General features: G+C 41.3%; 1 protein-coding gene across 1 annotated transcript in view; it reads right to left on the bottom strand.

Moving 5' to 3' along the window:
• Window positions 1-18,113, bottom strand: part of LOC147677796 (ATP-binding cassette sub-family C member 12-like) — a 1,047,046-nt gene that overhangs the window by 281,272 nt on the left and 747,661 nt on the right. The window lies entirely within an intron of this gene.

Here is an 18,113-nt window from a genome sequence, read left to right as displayed (position 1 = left end):
TGTCAGTATTTTGTCGCTAGTATGTAAAATACACATTTTAAACGTTTCTCTGTTGAGTTATTCCCTTAAGGTAACAGCGTTGTTAACATTTACAATAATATACAGCACATATCATGAACAATTTGACATACATTTCCTTTTAAAATACATTTGTATTTCAGAGTTGGGAAACATACTGCAAGATTCACAATCGAAACGGGAAAGGGTCAAAAATAACTGTATCCTTCCAGTTCAAAGAAAGAGTTACTAAATAGATCACAATTACACACAAGCTAACAGGAGTCCTCACAGAACTCCTTCAGACTGTAATATATTCCATGTACAAGGGTTCTATGTCCAAATACCATGCATAAAAATATTGCCTGAAATACATTTGATGACCTGAATACTGTTTGCAAAAATATTGTCTAATTGGGTCTAGGTTTTCTATTAGTGACTGTAATGATCTGTGGTTCGGACTTCACTTTCCACACTCGTACACTAGTCGATCATTATACTCTGAACCCATTCGCTCTAGACTCAATTTGGGGAAAGAAAGGCTGGCAGTGCATAGGGAACGTCACTAGGCATACCACAAAAGAAACTCCACACAAGATTATGTATAAATAGCATTTGTATTACTCAGAAAACACATTAGAACGTAATCACATATATACACTGTGCCACCTGGCATTTGGTATGACTTTACAGGTATTATATACATTACAGGGCCAATTGGGCTGCTGTCATACATCACAACTCACAGTTAGTGAAGACAACCAGTAACTACTGGTAAAGGTGCGTCTAGCACACCACATTAAGCATCAAGCATGAGGCATTAACATAATAGCACTTCCTAGTATGGCATGTTATGCAAAACATAATCAGCAGTAGTGCAGTACATCATCACAACCCATCCTGCCCACCATCATCAGCAGTACACAGTAATCGCTTACTAGGTGCACACATTACCACCACAGCATAAAAAGAAAACATTCTGCTGAGACACCATCACATAGTAGGAACAAAACCGGGTCTTGGCTCCTCTGCAGTAAGGCTAAGCCTACTTATACTACAAAAATAAAACAAATGCCAATACTGGAAAAACTCTTTTCTTATTTCCCAAGGGTCTGCTATGAATAAAACATGGCAGTCTATTCTTTCTTTTATTGCTGATTTATTATAGCCGTTTCTTACTCTCAGAACGCTTTTTCATTTTATAATTTTTCGAAAACATTTCTGTGCATATACAAAGTATACAAATATACAAAATATACAAATGTATACAAAATTTACAAATACAATCTCATACTTCTTACACAGCACATCCATACCATACCTTTCACACTACAGACACTCAATTGGCATTCACACACATGAACAAAATACCTCTGAGGTATAGGTAAACGACAACAATGAGTTATTTAGATTGCACAAAGTTTAGAGAGGTCAGGTTTGTCCCAATTTTGACAAAGTTCCAAATATTCGAACCGTTATAATATGTCTAGATCTAGTCTTTCTAAACTTTTTAATTGTTGACATAAACCACAAAAGATCGATGCGTTTCGAACCCCCTGGTTGCGGGGTTCTTCTCAGGATCAACACGAATTCTTATGCCTCATATGTAGGGTGTCTCTCAGGACTGGTGTGGGTTTTGTGTTAAACACACTCGCAAGCTTAAGAAGTTCGCTTGGAGTGCCCGGTGTTGGCATCCAATTCGCTGTACCGGGAGTCCTTTTATACTTGGCTTGTATTTCAGAAAGACGCCGTGAAGATCGAGACAGGCAATTAATGCACGAGGTCTTGATCGACTCTGACAGTGTGGCGTCTAAACGGTGTTCGCAGTCGGTCCTTCCGTGCACTCCAAGCGAACTTCTTAAGCTTGCGAGTGTGTTTAACACAAAACCCACACCAGTCCTGAGAGACACCCTACATATGAGGCATAAGAATTTGTGTTGATCCTGAGGAGAACCCCGCAACCAGGGGGTTCGAAACGCGTCGATCTTTTGTGGTTTATGTCAACAATTAAAAAGTTTAGAAAGACTAGATCTAGACATATTATAACGGTTCGAATATTTGGGACTTTGTCAAAATTGGGATCAACCTGACCTCTCTAAACTTTGTGCAATCTAAATAACTCATTGTTGTCATTTACCTATACCTCAGAGGTATTTTGTTCATGTGTGTGAATGCCAATTGAGTGTCTGTAGTGTGAAAGGTATGGTATGGATGTGCTGTGTAAGAATTATGAGATTGGATTTGTAAATTTTGTATAAATTTGTATATTTTGTATATTTGTATATTTTGTATATGCACAGAAATGTTTTCGAAAAAATTATAAAATGAAAAAGCGTTCTGACAGTAAGAAACAACTATAATAAATCAGCAATAAAAGAAAGAATAGACTGCCATGTTTTATTCATAGCAGACCCTTGGGAAATAAGAAAATAGTTTTTCCAGTATTGGCATTTGTTTTGTTTTTGTAGAGACACCATCACAGCACTTAGGGTGTAACCTGTCCTGTAGCAACTGGTTTCCCAGCATAGGCTCCTGGGCTACCTGTCCGCCTACTACAGGAGATGCAGCAATTTTGTGGAGAGCCTTTCTCCTATTGGACCTGGGGGCCTCCATTGAGGTCTCACTTAGGCCTAATCGCACCAAGAATGGCCCTGGGGCTCCACAACCAAATCCGGGGGTTGGGGGGTGCCACATGCACCAGGAAATGATCCCGCTGCTCCGCTAATAGCACCAGCACTCCCACGCCGATTGAAATGTGGCTTGGTTACTACGGGGGTTGGGACGGGCCCTCCTAAGGTTGCCTCCCCGTCTTGCCCCCCAAAACAACCTGCCCACACCCCTACGGCAACAGTGCCTGAATACCTCTCAGGTAGGAAGAATGCCCTTTGTGCTGCATTTGCCGGGTGCACGGGGCAGTCTGTTGTGTTCGAGGCAGCAGCCCCTGTCTTCTCTGACACTAGGGGCCAGCCGCACCCTCAGCCCATCGGTCGCGCACCCTCCTGGGCCATGGAGGCACAGAGCAACAGTCTCCCTTGGGCACAGGGCCTTCTGGCTTGGCGCGCTGGTCAGCGGCTCCCAAACACGGAGCAAAGTCTCCATCAGGTCCACTCTCTGTGGCCCCACCCACAACCAGGAAAAGCTGGTGCCTGGCTTCCTTGGTTGCTGGGCAACACTTGTAGTTCCAGCGGCGCTCACTCGACTGACGAGCGACCGCCTTTAGCTTTTGATGGCCAAAGAGTCTTCCCTTGTGCCTGAGGATCAATCCGGCTGCCAAACGCAGAGCTTCTCCAAAATAAAAGCGCTTTGGCCCCCAAGGAAACAAGCGCCGCCACCTGCACTCGACCACAGAATGCAGGGAAAGCGGGGCGTTCAACAGCGCTGGGTTCAGAGCCAATTCCATAAAGCGCTCAGCCTGCCTCCCCCCCTAAGGGCACAAGAGCCAACAGCGCTCTTCTCCTGAAACCCCCCAGGGCAGGGCTGGGCACAGGCAAGCCAGCACACAGGGTCTCTCAGCAGAAGACAGCAGCTGGATCCCACAGCAGCACCTCCTGGTAGTGTCCTTCCTTCAGGTCCACATAAGTACAAAATTCCACTACATGGGGTCAGAGCCCCAATATTTATATCCCATAGTGTATTTGTTCTGCCCCGGCACAGGGCGCTGGACCAAGTCAAAACCAGTTCTGGGGGGGCACTTAACAAGTGCACAACAGTCCCCATTGTTAGTGTAGGCTCTTGGCCCAGGCACACCACAGGGGGACGGACCAGCATTGTGGAAATCAGGCACAGTCCTATTCATGTCAGCTGCAACTCCTCCCATTTCTCCAAATGCAGATCGGCCTATTCAGCCTAGTGCTGACTCACCCAGCCCCTCTGGAGCCACTACACCTCCCCAGCCCCTCCAGACATGCAATACACAACAGGCAGGCACAAAGACACATAGCACACAGAAATGTCCACTTGTAAAAGTGGCATTTCTAAAACATTTATAATAAATCTCTGAACACCATTATGCAGCATTTATTACCACTATTCCAAACATACCAAACCTGATCATGCCACCCCTCTCATATCAGGAATTACCACAGAAACACATATAAGGGAATCCCCAATGCACTCCTATGAGAGGGCAGCTCACAGTAATGAGAAACCAAATAGGCGGTTTGTCACTATCAGGACATGCCACACAGTTAGGGCATATGTCCTACCTTTTACCTACAGCGCACCCTGCCAAAGGGCTAGCTAGGGCCTACCTTAGGGGTGACTGATATGTAGTAAAAGGGGAGTCACGTGGCACCCACTGTATGTGCCATGTCACAGCAGCAGTAAACTGCACGTGCAGGGCCTGCAATGGCAGAGGCCTGAGACAGGTTTGAAAGGCTACTTTGGTGGGTGGCGCAAGCAGCGCTGCAAGACAACCAGTAGCATTTAATTTAATGGCCCTGGATATTTGAGATACAACTTTACAAGAGACTGATAGGTAAATTAAATATGCCAAACAGGTGTAGACCAATCTTACCAAGTTTATCATAGAGAGCACATGCACTTTAACACTGGACAGCAGTGATAAAGTGCCAGGAGTCCTAAAACCACCAACACCAGGTCAGACAAAATACCAGGAGGAAGGCAAAAAGTTCTGAGATGACTCTGCAAAAAGGGCCAAGTCCAACACTTCTCAGAAATAGGATTGAGGTTAAACCAAAACTCAAGTAATATGAATTACATAGATATTATTTATGTTTAATGTTTGAGAATGTTATAGTTCCACCATTATCACAAAGTCTCTGAGGCATAGGGATATTCTTATGATTTATGATTTGTTTCAGAATATCTTAGGTGCTTCTATTAGGTGATAAGTAATCAAATATATGAATCTTGTTTTTAGTTATCCACAATATTTCATATCTCTCTTTTTCTCTTATCCCAAACACTTTTCTTCAGGCTACCGATAACCAACATGTTCTTATTTTGAATGGTTCCCTGTGGGTCCAGAGAAGTTCATTGCTATGAATTAATTTGAATTTTATGATAGTGCATTCAGACATTAACTCCAATTGGGAGATATTTTTGTGAACGATATGTGGGACTGCATATTTCTGTCAGATGGTATTTTTGTATCATGCGATGTATTGTCAAGATATCCAACCCCATTTTGTTTTGCTTCTTAATTTCAAGGCAGGAATCACATCCATCAGATTATGAATACCTATGTGGAGAACTAACTATCCATCATTACTGCTGTAAGAAATTGCGAATATTAGTAAGAGGAGTGGTGATGCACTTTCAGTAATAACCTAATTTCTAGTTAGGGTGAATCACTGAGGCCACTAAATAAACCTGAGCTCAACCCTTTGGTAGCTATGGCACAGAGCAGACAGGCTTACCTTAGAGGCAATCTGTGAAATATTTATGCAGTACCAAAACAGTAATAAAGTCAGCCTCCTCTCTAACAGTGTCTGATACCAACATCCAACTCAATTACACCATAAATCCTTGCACTCAGAGCAAGGACCACTCAGATAGACCCAACTCAGCTACCAGGACAGATCGAAGCATCAACTCCAGTCCCTCTCTCCAACCAAAGTATTCTCTTGATAACCCACCCCCAATCAATCACCAATCCACTACCCATCCCCCATGCATTGAGAGACATCACCTCTCACCAAACTGAAGACTGGTTTAGCCCAATGTTCACACAACTCGATCACTGCAATTGACCTACCAGGAAAGTCACACATGCTATCTATGATCACCCTTTCATTGACCTCCACCCAGAGAATCTACAACACCTCACACCTGACAACTCGCAGCGAAACACTTCCACACCCTCATCACCAAACCAAATACCCACGATGGATCTAAATGAGTGATGAAGTCTTATGGAAAGTTACCTCGAGAAAGCAATGCTGGGTATCAACAAGACCCTAATGAACCTGAAAACGTATCCAGAGAACGCTCATTGCCCACACCTCTCGCCTTTCTCCATCACCAAATTATCCCTTCAGTTGTCTAAAACACAATCAAATAGCTGGATTAAAGTACCTCTCAACAACTAAGCTCACAGGCGGAACAATGAAGTCCCAGGATGTCCCACAATAAGGCAACAGAGCTAGCCAACCAGAAGAAAAAAAACACCCCCAAGATTCAGGTGATCACTTGTATTGGGAGAGGCATTATACCATCTAGAAACCTGCCAGACTACCAGTACAGCACACTAATATTCCCATGGCACCTCCTCTCAGAAATACAACAGCAGCAGAAATATCAAATGCTTTCTCATAAACTGTAGATCCGCATCCAAGCATGCATCTCAACTAGCTGAAGCCATCCTCAGCCACAACATCAATATTGAATTCATCTGAGAAACTTGGCTTAATGAATCATCATACCCAATCCTTGATCTACTAGTCCCTCCTGGGTTCTCAATCATCAAAAAAGACAGAGGATTGCCAAGGCGGTGTCTTATGCATAATCCACAAGAAAATTATCACTATGGCGGAAACAGATACCTTGACCACCCGCATATTTGAATATCTAAGTACTACTATAATAATGAAAAACAATAAAGCAACAAAATGTCATCTCCTCTATCACCCAACTGGCAACACTTTCGCCATAGGTTCAGACCTTGTAACTCACTGCTCACTCTCCAGTGCCAATAATATAGCCCTAGGTGACTTCAACCTCCATTGAAATGATGACAAATCCTTAAATGAACTCTAACTCAGTACTAGACTTATCCAATACTGCAAAGAACAAACCCATACCAGAGGCTCAACCCTGCATGCAAATATATCCCAAAGCGATAACCATTGATAACATCCTCCCAGTCGACTGTTCAAAGTTCAAACTTCAAAATATTTATTGTTTCAGTTAATTAAAACCACAACAATGCAATTTCGTATAAAAAGCGGAGAACAACAGTAATAAGTTGTCTGTGTATCCTAAAATCGTAAAAATCTTTTGTTTAGCAATTGTTAACACTCAAGTGTAAATAAAAAATGTATTTAAACAGTTAGTTGACCACTTAATAATATACAGATGTTTACAAATATACGAGATTAACAATTAATAAGTCCGGTACATTGATTAAGTCAAAGTCCGCTGTACGAAAGGGAGTACTTTTCAAATGTTCTCACCCTGCTCTCCATTATCTTCAGAATACAAAGTTCTCTCTCAAGACCAGTCAGTCCTATTTAAGGCTAGCGTGCAGTAGCTCGAAATTCATTTTTTAATGCTTGCTCGTGTACGGTAAGAAACTTTATTTTTGACAGTTCAGTAAGGAGTCAGTTGGGTCCAAGCCTGATATAATTGCAGATCTGCATGTCCTTATTCCTCTTATGTTCATGGCGTATTTTAGGGGAAACACCCGTTACAATGAGGGTGTTTCCACGCAGTGTCATTACAACGCGACTTCGCATCGCAGGCGGCTTTACAACGCATGCATTCATAACGCATGCTACAACGACGCACTGACATTTACATCGCTAGCGATGACAACGCGATGATAAAGCATTTAGAAAAAACGGGAAGCATTGTAGTTAGGGTGACCAGGCGTCCCCGTTTTCCCAGGACGGTGCCTGTTTTTGGAGAAGTGTCCCCGTGTCCCGACACTTTTCTCCAAGTGACTCAAATGTCCCCGTTTTCAACCAGTGTCCCAGGTAAACACCGAAATGTCCCTGTTTTTCATTGTTCCAGTTGAGCATGCACGTGCATGCTCTCTTTGCACTGGCATTTGCTAGCCTGTGATGTTTTATTGATTTTTGGCAAATATATGCTGTAGTCCTTAAAAGTGTAAATGTAATAAGAAGTACTAATGCTGATGTGTAAAGGAGAGGGGTGCCAATAAAAGACCTCAGATTTGTTGTCTGTAATGCTTCATCTCGGTCTGTGGAGGGAGCTGTCGTTGTTGTCCCTTTTCTATGTCTACGACAGCTGTCAAATAATCCTACTTTTATGTCGATGGTTACTGCAAACCGTAGTCCTACTTCTATGTCTATGACCTGTCCCCGTTTTTTGTTTTGAGAATCTGGTCACCCTAATTGTAGTGCTTCTGCCCGCCTTCATTTTGTGTTATGCCACTTCAGGGGGAGCACGACTTCTGCCCGCCTTCATTTTCTGTTATGCCACTTCAGGGGGAGAGGGCTCAAGAACCAAGGTAGCACTTACAAAAACATTGCCACACACTCACATGGCGTTCATGGTCAAAGCACTACTACATTTCACACCGCTGTTGTGCGTGGCACCTGCCTGTTCATGGTGACGTCAGAAGGTGCTATTGCTGTTGTGCGTGCCACTTGCCTGTTCATGGTGACGTCACAAGGTGCTAATTATGCAGTGGTTTCTAATAAAAAATATTTAGCTCAATGGTGAAATGCAATGTTCCGATCTCCCTCTGCACCATCATGCGGAACAATATGACTAACAGTAGGAGGAAATTGTGGTTGAACCAAGTCCAATTCAGAAATAAGAGGTCAGGTTACGTATAAGGACACTGCCTAGAATTTCAAAACCTTTTTTACTGCAAATTGGGCGTTAAGCAGAAAAAGCTTTTGGAAGGGAAGGTGAGAAATGTTGACTAGGAGCCTTGGAATGTTCCTCAAGCTGCATTGTTCTGCAATAGATTTCAGCACTAGAGATCCATGAATGCCTCCCTGAAAGGCCTGGGAATCACTTAAGAACCCCTATTGAGCATGTTGGAAACTGTTAATGTGAGCAGATGTAATTTGATGATGAAGGGGCAAAGAATGCGATGGTTGGAAGGAAACTCATAAAGCAGGGAATCCAATGGAACAAACCCCCGTGATAAAGTGATGATGACTGAAGGAGCACAAACAGACCTTACCTTTAATGCGGTCTCTGTACATATGCTCGTGTCACTTACACCTCTGCTGCATTGTGCCAAGGCCTCCACTTTTAAAGTTTTCCTGCGTGTTAATGTACTTCTGGTTGGATTGCCAGGCTGGGCCTTCATGGATTTGTGGGAATTTACATCGGTGCACACCACATTGAGGATGCTGAGCTGGGCTCCCCAGCAGCCCTCACACTGCTGTTTTCACATGAGGCCTCCAGACGCTGCATTGGTAGTGTATTCCTCTTTTCACCTTTCCACATAGCATTTGATGTGAGGGCGGATCTTATCCGGAGATCGGATGTCATCTCACCTCATTCTAGACAGTTTGTGTAGGGTGGTCTCAGAGGTCTTTCCCCCGTCTTTGTTTACGTGCTCGGGCCACACACCTATAATTGGCTGTCTATTTATAGAGCTGTAATTGGACACAGAATCAAACTCGGAGTCTGTAGAGAGTGCTTTTCTAGTTATATGTATTTATATCGTTAAGGAAGGCATGTCTGCTTTGTATTCTTGGTTCTAGAATGTTATATGTGCATCATTCATTTTACTGACTGCTCTTCATAAAACCAGTCGTGGGTTCATTGTATGGAATAAATCTTTCTTCAATCTAAGAGAGACTTCAGGACTCATCTTTTCTACATATTGAAGATTTCACTTCCTACAATTATTGGCAACGTTTTTTTTTATCAAGACCCACCGACCTTGCATATATTTACATCAATTTTAATTGACTTTATCTTATCCTTTGATATTCAAAAAGAAAAACCTTGTCTTTATTTTTTAATCATCTTTACCTTGCCTGCAAGATATATGCCCAGCTGATTTACAACCTTCTGGAAGCTGCACTGGAATTCTACAAACTTCTCTAAGCTGTCCTGGTGATTTACAGTCCTCTACATTATTGGGCCAATCACTAAAGGTACTGTACGTGTTATTTATGGCTTTGTTGCTCTTGACTATGCTCCGACGCTAGCTCTATTGATTTAATTAAGCTAACTAGAGCGTAGCATTGGCCATACTCTTACTGTTGTTTATTTTTAAAACGTACCGGCACACAGCAGCAGCTGCTTTTCTTCGAACTCTCAGTATTCCAGCTGTTTGTTCATTGCTCCGTGACGCATTGCTTCGCCTCTGTGGTAATATCCTTCTTCTCTTTCTCTGTTAGAATTTTAATATGTCACTTCTGGAATTATCTTATCCTTAGAGTGTTACCTATGTAATGGAGAATGTGTTGTGAGCTGTGTTCTAAATCAGAGAAGCGGTTGGAGCTGATCTGATTTAGAAGCTTTGCTCTGTGCTCCAGTGGGTCCTTGGATTTTACTTAAAATAAATCCTACTTTAAACTTCTCTTGTCTCCTCCGCTCCTTACAATGGCGACGAGGACATTTTAAAAATAATTGGACCCACTGCGATGCTAAGCGTCTTTTAAATTTTAATTTAAATAATTTAAAGGAAATGGACCTACGTTGTAATCTTCTTCTGGAGTAATTCGTGAGGCTGTCTACGGTGGTGCTTTCTTTAGACTTCTAAGGTACTGTCGTTTTAAAGCTATTTAAAGACTTCGAGTCGCTTTTCCCGAAGCGCCTCTGGGTCAGTTGGTCTGCTCGTGCTCCTGAACGTTTCCAGACTGATGACGTCCGTGATTCACAACGGACTACTGGAACGCATTCCTTCGTTGAAACGCAGCGCTTAGAGCACGCAACGTCACGGCCATCTCTACATTTCTTTCCTATTTGCTAAAACGCATTTGGAACGCAACGTAGCACGCAAGCTTACGGCCATTTTAAGATTGATCTTAGGACAATCACCTGTTCTGTGCCAGCGGCGTCAGCGCTTATCGTGCAGTCTTGACAGCAAATTACTTCCGACGGCTGTCAAGCGACAACTGGCGGTTTAGAGTCATTTTCAAGGAGAATTTCTTGCGAATTCAGTGATTCGCTCACTTTTAATTTAAAATATTAATTTTGAAAATCGAAAAGTGGAGGTGTGGTAAGCTGTTTCTTCTTCAATACTCTATTCACCTCAGTGATGTGCACACTTTGTTTGCTTTAGTGATGTGCACACTCTATTTACTTCGATGATGTGCACACTTTATTCCTTATTCTCAGTGATGTGCACACTTTATTTGCTTTGAGAAGTGCATATTGCTATTTACTTCAGTGATGTGCACACTTTATTTATTTTGAGAAGTGCATTTTGAAATTTACTTCAGTGATGTGCACACTTTAGTTGTTTTGAGAAATACATATTGCTATTCTATCGCTACTGTGTTCTGCACATATAAATTTCAGTTTTGCTTGTTTGTTTATGTAAGTGCTTAAAATGGCTTCATCTCAAATCTGCAATCAACCTTCTATGTTTTTACAAATACCAGGAAAACCGAAGTTAAGGTGGAAAAAATGGTTTGACACATTTGAAAATTACACCGTTGCTATTGATGGTACTAAGTTTTCTGCTGAGAGGAAGAAAGCTATTCTTTTCAGTTATTTGGGCACAGCTGCTATTGAGATTTTCAAGAATCTTATACCCATTGCACCACCAGCTGATGGAGGTGATGGATGGAATGTTTTTGTTGAAGCTGTTGCTAGACTTGAAAAACAATTTGAAGATGAACCTAATGTTATGATTGAAAGACACTCTTTGCATTAGAGGAAACAGCTTGCAGATGAATCCGTTGAGGATTATATAGCAGCTCTGAGGGTGTTAGCTGCAAACTGCGAATTTGGTGCCTATGTTGTAAGCATGGGCGGAAAATCCGTTTCGCTCGCGGATTTTGCGGATTTTCGGTAAATTCGCGATCCGCGAATCTCCCGCAAAATCCGCAAATCCGCGAGCAGCGGATTTTATGGCTTGCTCGCACTGTTCGCGTGAGTTCGCGGCTTGCCAGTACAACTTCGCACCCCGCGAGTAAGTGCTAAATTGCAGAAATACGATCTTAGCAAAACTGAAACTACTTACCAGGTTCAAAAGTTCAGGCTCATCATTAGTAGCCATTTCCTGTAGTGCTTCCTGAGGGGCCCCTCCAGAGTTCAGTTGCCAGTTGCAACTATTATGTGACCCTGCTCTGAACCTCAGAATAGTTACACATATGCCACAAAGGTCCTGAATTACAGCTAAGGGAGACAAGCAGGAGCCAGGCTGGAAGTTAAAATCCATTAATCAGCCCCTAATTCATTATTGTCAGTTGGGGCAGGGCAGGTGTTGTAACTAATTTTGCAACAATGAAAGCACTTAGCAAGTGCAAAAGATCACTAATCAGGAAGCACTAAGGAAGCAGGTGCCAGCTAAAAAAATATTCTGTGACACATTAATCAGCCCCAAATTAATTCAGGTCACTTGAGGCAGGGAAGGTGTGCTTTGCTTTGCCGAAAATAATGTACACTGGACAACCAGAGGGTGTGGTGATGAAACAGAGGGTGGCATGGGTGGGCCAGAGGGTGGCATGAGTAGTCAGAGAGTGGCAGTGGTGACAGAGAGTGGCAGTGATGAAGAAGAGTGTCCCAAACAGGCTGGACACGTAGAAACAACAAGTTCGCAAAACTTGCGACCCGACAGGTAAGTTCGCAAATTGCGAAATTGTAAAAACCCTCGCGAACTGGCAGAAACACGCGCGAACACACAAAAAAAAAAATCCGCAAATTCGCGGGAATTCGCAGATTTTGCGGATTGCGAGTTCGCAAATCCGCAAAATTCGCGAACGCGAGATTCGCAAAATTCGCCCATGCTTACTATGTTGATACTGCTTTAAGGGATCAATTTGTTTTTAATTGTGCAGCTAAAAAGGTACAAGAACGACTCCTAGCTTGTCGCAATCCTACCTTGGCTGAAGTAATTGATTTGGCCAAGGGGATTGAAAGATCTATTGAGTCTTCTAAGGTCATTGCTGCTAATGAAAACAAGAGTTCTAATGACACCTCTGTTTGTGCTGTTCAAATGAGTAGTAAGAGTAATTTTCAGACTAGTATAATTTTAAGTTGTTTTAGGTGTGGCTCAAAGGCGCATTTGGCGAATTCTCCAGATTGTCCTGCTCTTATGAAAAAATGTACTAAGTGTGGTAAGAATGGCCATCTTGCTTCTTCTTGTAGGATTCAAAGGAAGGGTGGTAGATCTGACTCCTCTGTTACCAGTGTTTCTTGTATTCATGATGATTTGGAGAATTTAGTCATTACTATTTATGATGATTTCTTTGATAGTCACATAAATAGTATTTCTCTTCCCTTCAAAGCTCCTTTAGGTATAGTTCATGTTGGGGAAATTGCCTTTGAAGCTATGGCTGACTCTGGTTCGCCCGTGACCATTTTATCAGATGTTTTCTTTTATGAAAAATGGAAAGGTGTCAAACTTGCCAAATCTGATTTCAATCCTAAAGCTTTTGGTAATTTTAAGATCAAAATGCTAGGCTTCTTTGAAGATTCGTTAAAATTTGAGTCCCGTGTCATTTTTACCAAAATTTATGTCGCAATTGATGGGAAGAACATTGTGGGCTGGTATGATCTTGGTAAACTTGGCATTAATTTATGTCCTGGATCTGATCATCCTATTCAGTTGAGAGAAATGCCTGTTAACAGTATTTCTTTGGAATATCCTATTTCTCCTATTCTCGATAGGTATAAGAATGTCTTTGAAGATGTTGTGGGTAAGGTCAAAGGCTTTTCACACAGGATCAAACTTAAAAAAGGAGCTTTACCCGTACAACATAAAGTTCGCATGGTACCTTTGGGTGTGAGAGACAAGCTTAAGTCGCATTTGGATGGTCTCTGTTCTCAAGGCATCATAGAACCTACTGATAGCTCAGAATGGGTTTCGGCTATCGTTATTGCCCTTAAAAAGAATCAAGAAATTAGGCTGTGTGTTGATCTTCGATCTCTCAATAAAAACATTGTAGTAGAAACTTATCCTTTGCCTAGAATACAGGAAATGTTGGCTGCTGTTAATGGAGCAAAATTTTTTTCAATTATTGATTTGAAGGCAGCGTACCATCAAGTCACTCTGGATCAAGATTCTAAATATCTGACGGCGTTTATAACTCCGTTTGGGTTATTTAGATTCTTGAGGATGCCTTTTGGCCTGGCATCTGCTGCCAGCATTTTCCAGAAATTAATTGAAATTTTGTTCTGTGGTGTTAAAGGTGTCCAGTCTTTTCAAGACGACATTTTAATTTTTGCTAAGTCTATTGATGAGCATAATGTCACTTTGGAAACTGTCTTAAAGATCCTAAGCAGCAAAGGTATGACAGTGAGCAAGGAGAAATGTAGATTTCTCGTTAAAGAAATTGACTATTTGGGTCATAAAATCCCTCAGCAAAGGATTTTTCCTAAAAAGGACATCATTAGTAATCTTGAAAATGCCAGCAAGCCTCAGGACAAGGATGCTTTACGTTCTTTTCTTGGGTTAGGACAATATTACGCAAAAATTGTTAAAGGATATGCTTTGGTTGTTGAACCTCTCAGACAGTTATTTAAAAAAGGTGCAAGATTCATTTGGACTGATGTCCATCATTCTGCTTTTCAGGGTGTCATCAAACTTATTGCCAATGCCCCGGGTCTTAAAACTTTTGATCCTGAGGGAAAGTCTTTTGTAACTGTTGATGCCAGCACGATTGGTTTGGGAGCTGTTTTCACGCAGATGGTTAATGGCAAGGAGAGAGTTATTTCTTTTATCTCTAGGGCCATTAGAGGTGCAGAGGTTCATTATAGCACAATCGAGAAGGAGGCTCTAGCCTGTGTGTGGGGTGTGGAGAAATTGAAGAATTTTTTGTGGGGTAGGCCTTTTGTTTTGGTGACGGACCATAAACCGTTAGTCTATATGATGGATGGTGTGAGGAGTGGTAGCGCTTCCTCCAGGTTGGTTCGGTTGATTGCGAGGCTGCAGGAGTTTAACTTTGAGATTCAGCATATTCCTGGTGGTAAGAATTTTGCTGCTGACTGTTTATCCAGGTTACCTCCACTTGGTGATTCCGGTGATGAAGTCACTGATCAGCATGAGTGTGTGGTGGCTGCTGTGGATACTGTGGAGTCTAGCAATTTTGGCATTGATGTGAATGAATGGAATAATCATGCTTGTAAAGATAATTTATTAGCTAAGGTTGTTAATGGATGGCCCTCTATTAAAAATATTGAATCTCCTTTAAGGAGTTTTGCACAAGTGGCGAACGAGTTATCCATTGAAAATGGTATTTTGTTGAGGAATGAATTATTTGTTCCACCTGGTAGTCTTAGAGAAAAGATTGTCAGGTTAGCACATTCTGGACATCCTGGTGTTTCTGGTACAAAGAGGTTACTTAAGTGTCACTATTGGTGGCCTGGATTGGATGCCTTTGTCGAGAAGTTTATCAACAACTGTGCGGTGTGTGTTAGGTCTGACAAGCATTGGAAGGTGTCTTCTGAACCTCTGTCAATTTGTGAGGCTCCTACTGGTCCGTGGGAAAGGCTTGCGATTGACTTTTCTGGACCATATGATTGTCTTGGCAGGGAGAATAGGTTTTTAATTGTTCTCATTGATGATTTTTCTAAGTGGTTACATTATTCTTTTGTAGAGCATCCTAGTACTGATGTGGTCATTAGTTTCCTGGACAATGTTTTCAGGATTGAAGGGACACCCATTTCCATTAGGTCTGATAATGGTGTTCAGTTCATCTCAAGCAAAATGGGAATGTTTCCTAAAAATTTTGGAGTGTCTGCTAAGAGGACTCCTCTTTATAGTCCACGTTCAAATGGTCAGGTTGAGAGGGCCAACAGATTTTTTAAGGAGGGGATCCAAGCTGTTTTGGAGAGTAATTTGGACGTTTTTGACTTTTTAAAAGACAAAATCATCTCATTCCTAATTCCTGTACAGGGGTTTCTCCTTTTTGTCTTATGAGAGGCAGACAAGCTAAATCTTTATTTTTACCTCAATTAACAAACAAGAGCTGTTTGTCTGAAAGTTTTGAGTCTTCTGTCTCTAAAGCTAGAGATAACATCACCTCTGCACGGTTCTCTGGAAAATCTTATCATGATGGGTTTCATCATTGTAAGAGCAAGGTTATAAATGTCGGTGATTGGGTTAGGATTGTTAATCCCTCTCACACTCCCAAAGGTATGTCCAGGTTCAGTAAGCCCTTCATGGTTGAACAAGTTTCTGATTCCACTGTTTTTCTCAAGGGCAGAGGGTGGTGGAGCAAAAGTTCTGTGGTTGTTCTAAAACCTGGCCAGGAACTTTTTTTTGATAAAAGGGAAGATGGTGAGGATGATGTCTGGTTTGATGACTCATGTGACTCATGTCCTAGTCCATTACCTGAGGACTCTTGTGACTCATGTCCTAGTCCATTACCTGATCCTATTTTGGATTCACCTGTTTCTGTTGATGATGCTGCTTCTAGTTCTTCTTTTCTAGATTCTCATGTTACTCTTAAGAGATGTGTTAAGTTGCCTAAGAAATTTGATGACTATGTTTTGGATTAATCTTTCTTTCATTTGTTTTTACTTTTCTTTTGTTTTATTTCTTTTTTTTATTTTTATTTTGTTTTCCTGTAAAAAAGATACATGTGGTAATATCCTTCTTCTCTTTCTCTGTTGGAATTTTAATATGTCACTTCTGGAATTATCTTATCCTTAGAGTGTTACCTATGTAATGGAGAATGTGTTGTGAGCTGTGTTCTAAATCAGAGAAGCGGTTGGAGCTGATCTGATTTAGACGCTTTGCTCTGTGCTCCAGTGGGTCCTTGGATTTTACTTAAAATAAATCCTACTTTAAACTTCTCTTGTCTCCTCCGCTCTTTACAGCCTCGTAGCTACCTCATTACAACGTCGTTGGAATCTGTATACGTCAGCGCGCTTGTTACGTTAAAGACGCTAATCACATTCCGGTGGCAGTCATCTTATCTTCTTCATTTCAATCGGCTTCACAACAGCTTTCAAGCCTCAAGCCTCGTACGTCACAAGTTCACAGCATTTCATTGTGCTTCATAACAGTCATCTGTCTTCATCGAAGGAATCATTAATTGTGCTTTTCTTCCGTGATAAGCACACTACTGTGGAGTTTTCATTTCTTCTATTTTGGTGACTTTATGTATTTATTTATTTAAAAACTTGTTTAAAGTTTGTCCAATATTATTTTATTGATTATTACATCAGTTTTCGTAGCATAAGTCCTAGAGGTTTTCATACTCATTACTATAGTTTGCTTTCTTTAGCGTTTACATTTCCATTATTTTGTTTGCATAAAGATGTCTGCCTCATCAAACAATTTTATGCAACCTCCTGCTTTTCTACAGGTTCCAGGTAAACCTTTAGTTCCTTGGCACAAATGGTTTAGGATTTTTGATAACTACTTGGAAGCTATAGATGCAACTGAGTATTCAGCGTCTAGAAAAAAAAGCTTTGTTATTTAACCATTTGGGTAGTGCCGGCCAAGATGTCTTTTACCTGTGGTTACAGCGCCATCTGGTTTCGAAACATTGAATGTATATAAAGAGGCTCTTGCTAGACTTGGTAAAAATTACGTGGACGAGCCTTCTGTTATGGTGGAAAGGCATGTTTTCTTTAAGAGAAAACAGATGCAAGATGAATCAATTAAAGATTACTTGGCCGTTTTGCGTGTCTTTGCCACCAAATGTCAATTTGGTTCATACTTAGACACTGCTCTGAAGGACCAGTTGGTTTTCAATTGTTTCAATAAAAAAATACAAGAGCGCCTTTTAACCTGCAAAAATGTCTCATTGTATGAGGTTATGGATATTGCTCGTAGCATAGAGAGATCTCCTATTTCTTCAAAGATTGTGACGCAAGATGCTGCTGCCAAATTCACAAATACTAATACAGATTCGTCTTCAAGTATTAAAGGTAACGACCCTGTTGTAAATGTTGTTTCTACTAAACCTAAAAATACAAATGTTCACGTTGATAACAAAGGGTTTTGTTACAGGTGTTGGCAACAATGTATATTGTCCTGCACTTCGTAAAAGATGTAAAATTTGCAAGAAGATAGGACATTTTAATACAGTCTGTAGAACTGCTAAGTATAAGAAAAAAGTGAATTCTCTTGAGATTGATGAGGATGAACTTTGTCAAGCAATGAGTTACACACTGTCTACCATTGAAATTAACACTTTGAATGGTGACACTAAGAAATGTAAAGATCCTTTGTGTAACATGCTGATTGGAGTTATTGATATCACTTTTATGGCCGATTCCAGTTCTCCAATCACCATTTTGGATGTTAAAACTTTCAATAAGTTTTGGTCAAATGTTTTGCTTAAACCTACTGATGTCAATCCTAAAGCATTTGG

Source organism: Lissotriton vulgaris, chromosome 12 (genome assembly GCF_964263255.1).
Source record: "Lissotriton vulgaris chromosome 12, aLisVul1.2, whole genome shotgun sequence".
Taxonomy (NCBI): Eukaryota; Metazoa; Chordata; class Amphibia; order Caudata; family Salamandridae; genus Lissotriton; species Lissotriton vulgaris.
Note: the sequence above shows the minus strand (reverse complement) of the source record. Positions and strands in the feature narration are given on the sequence as shown.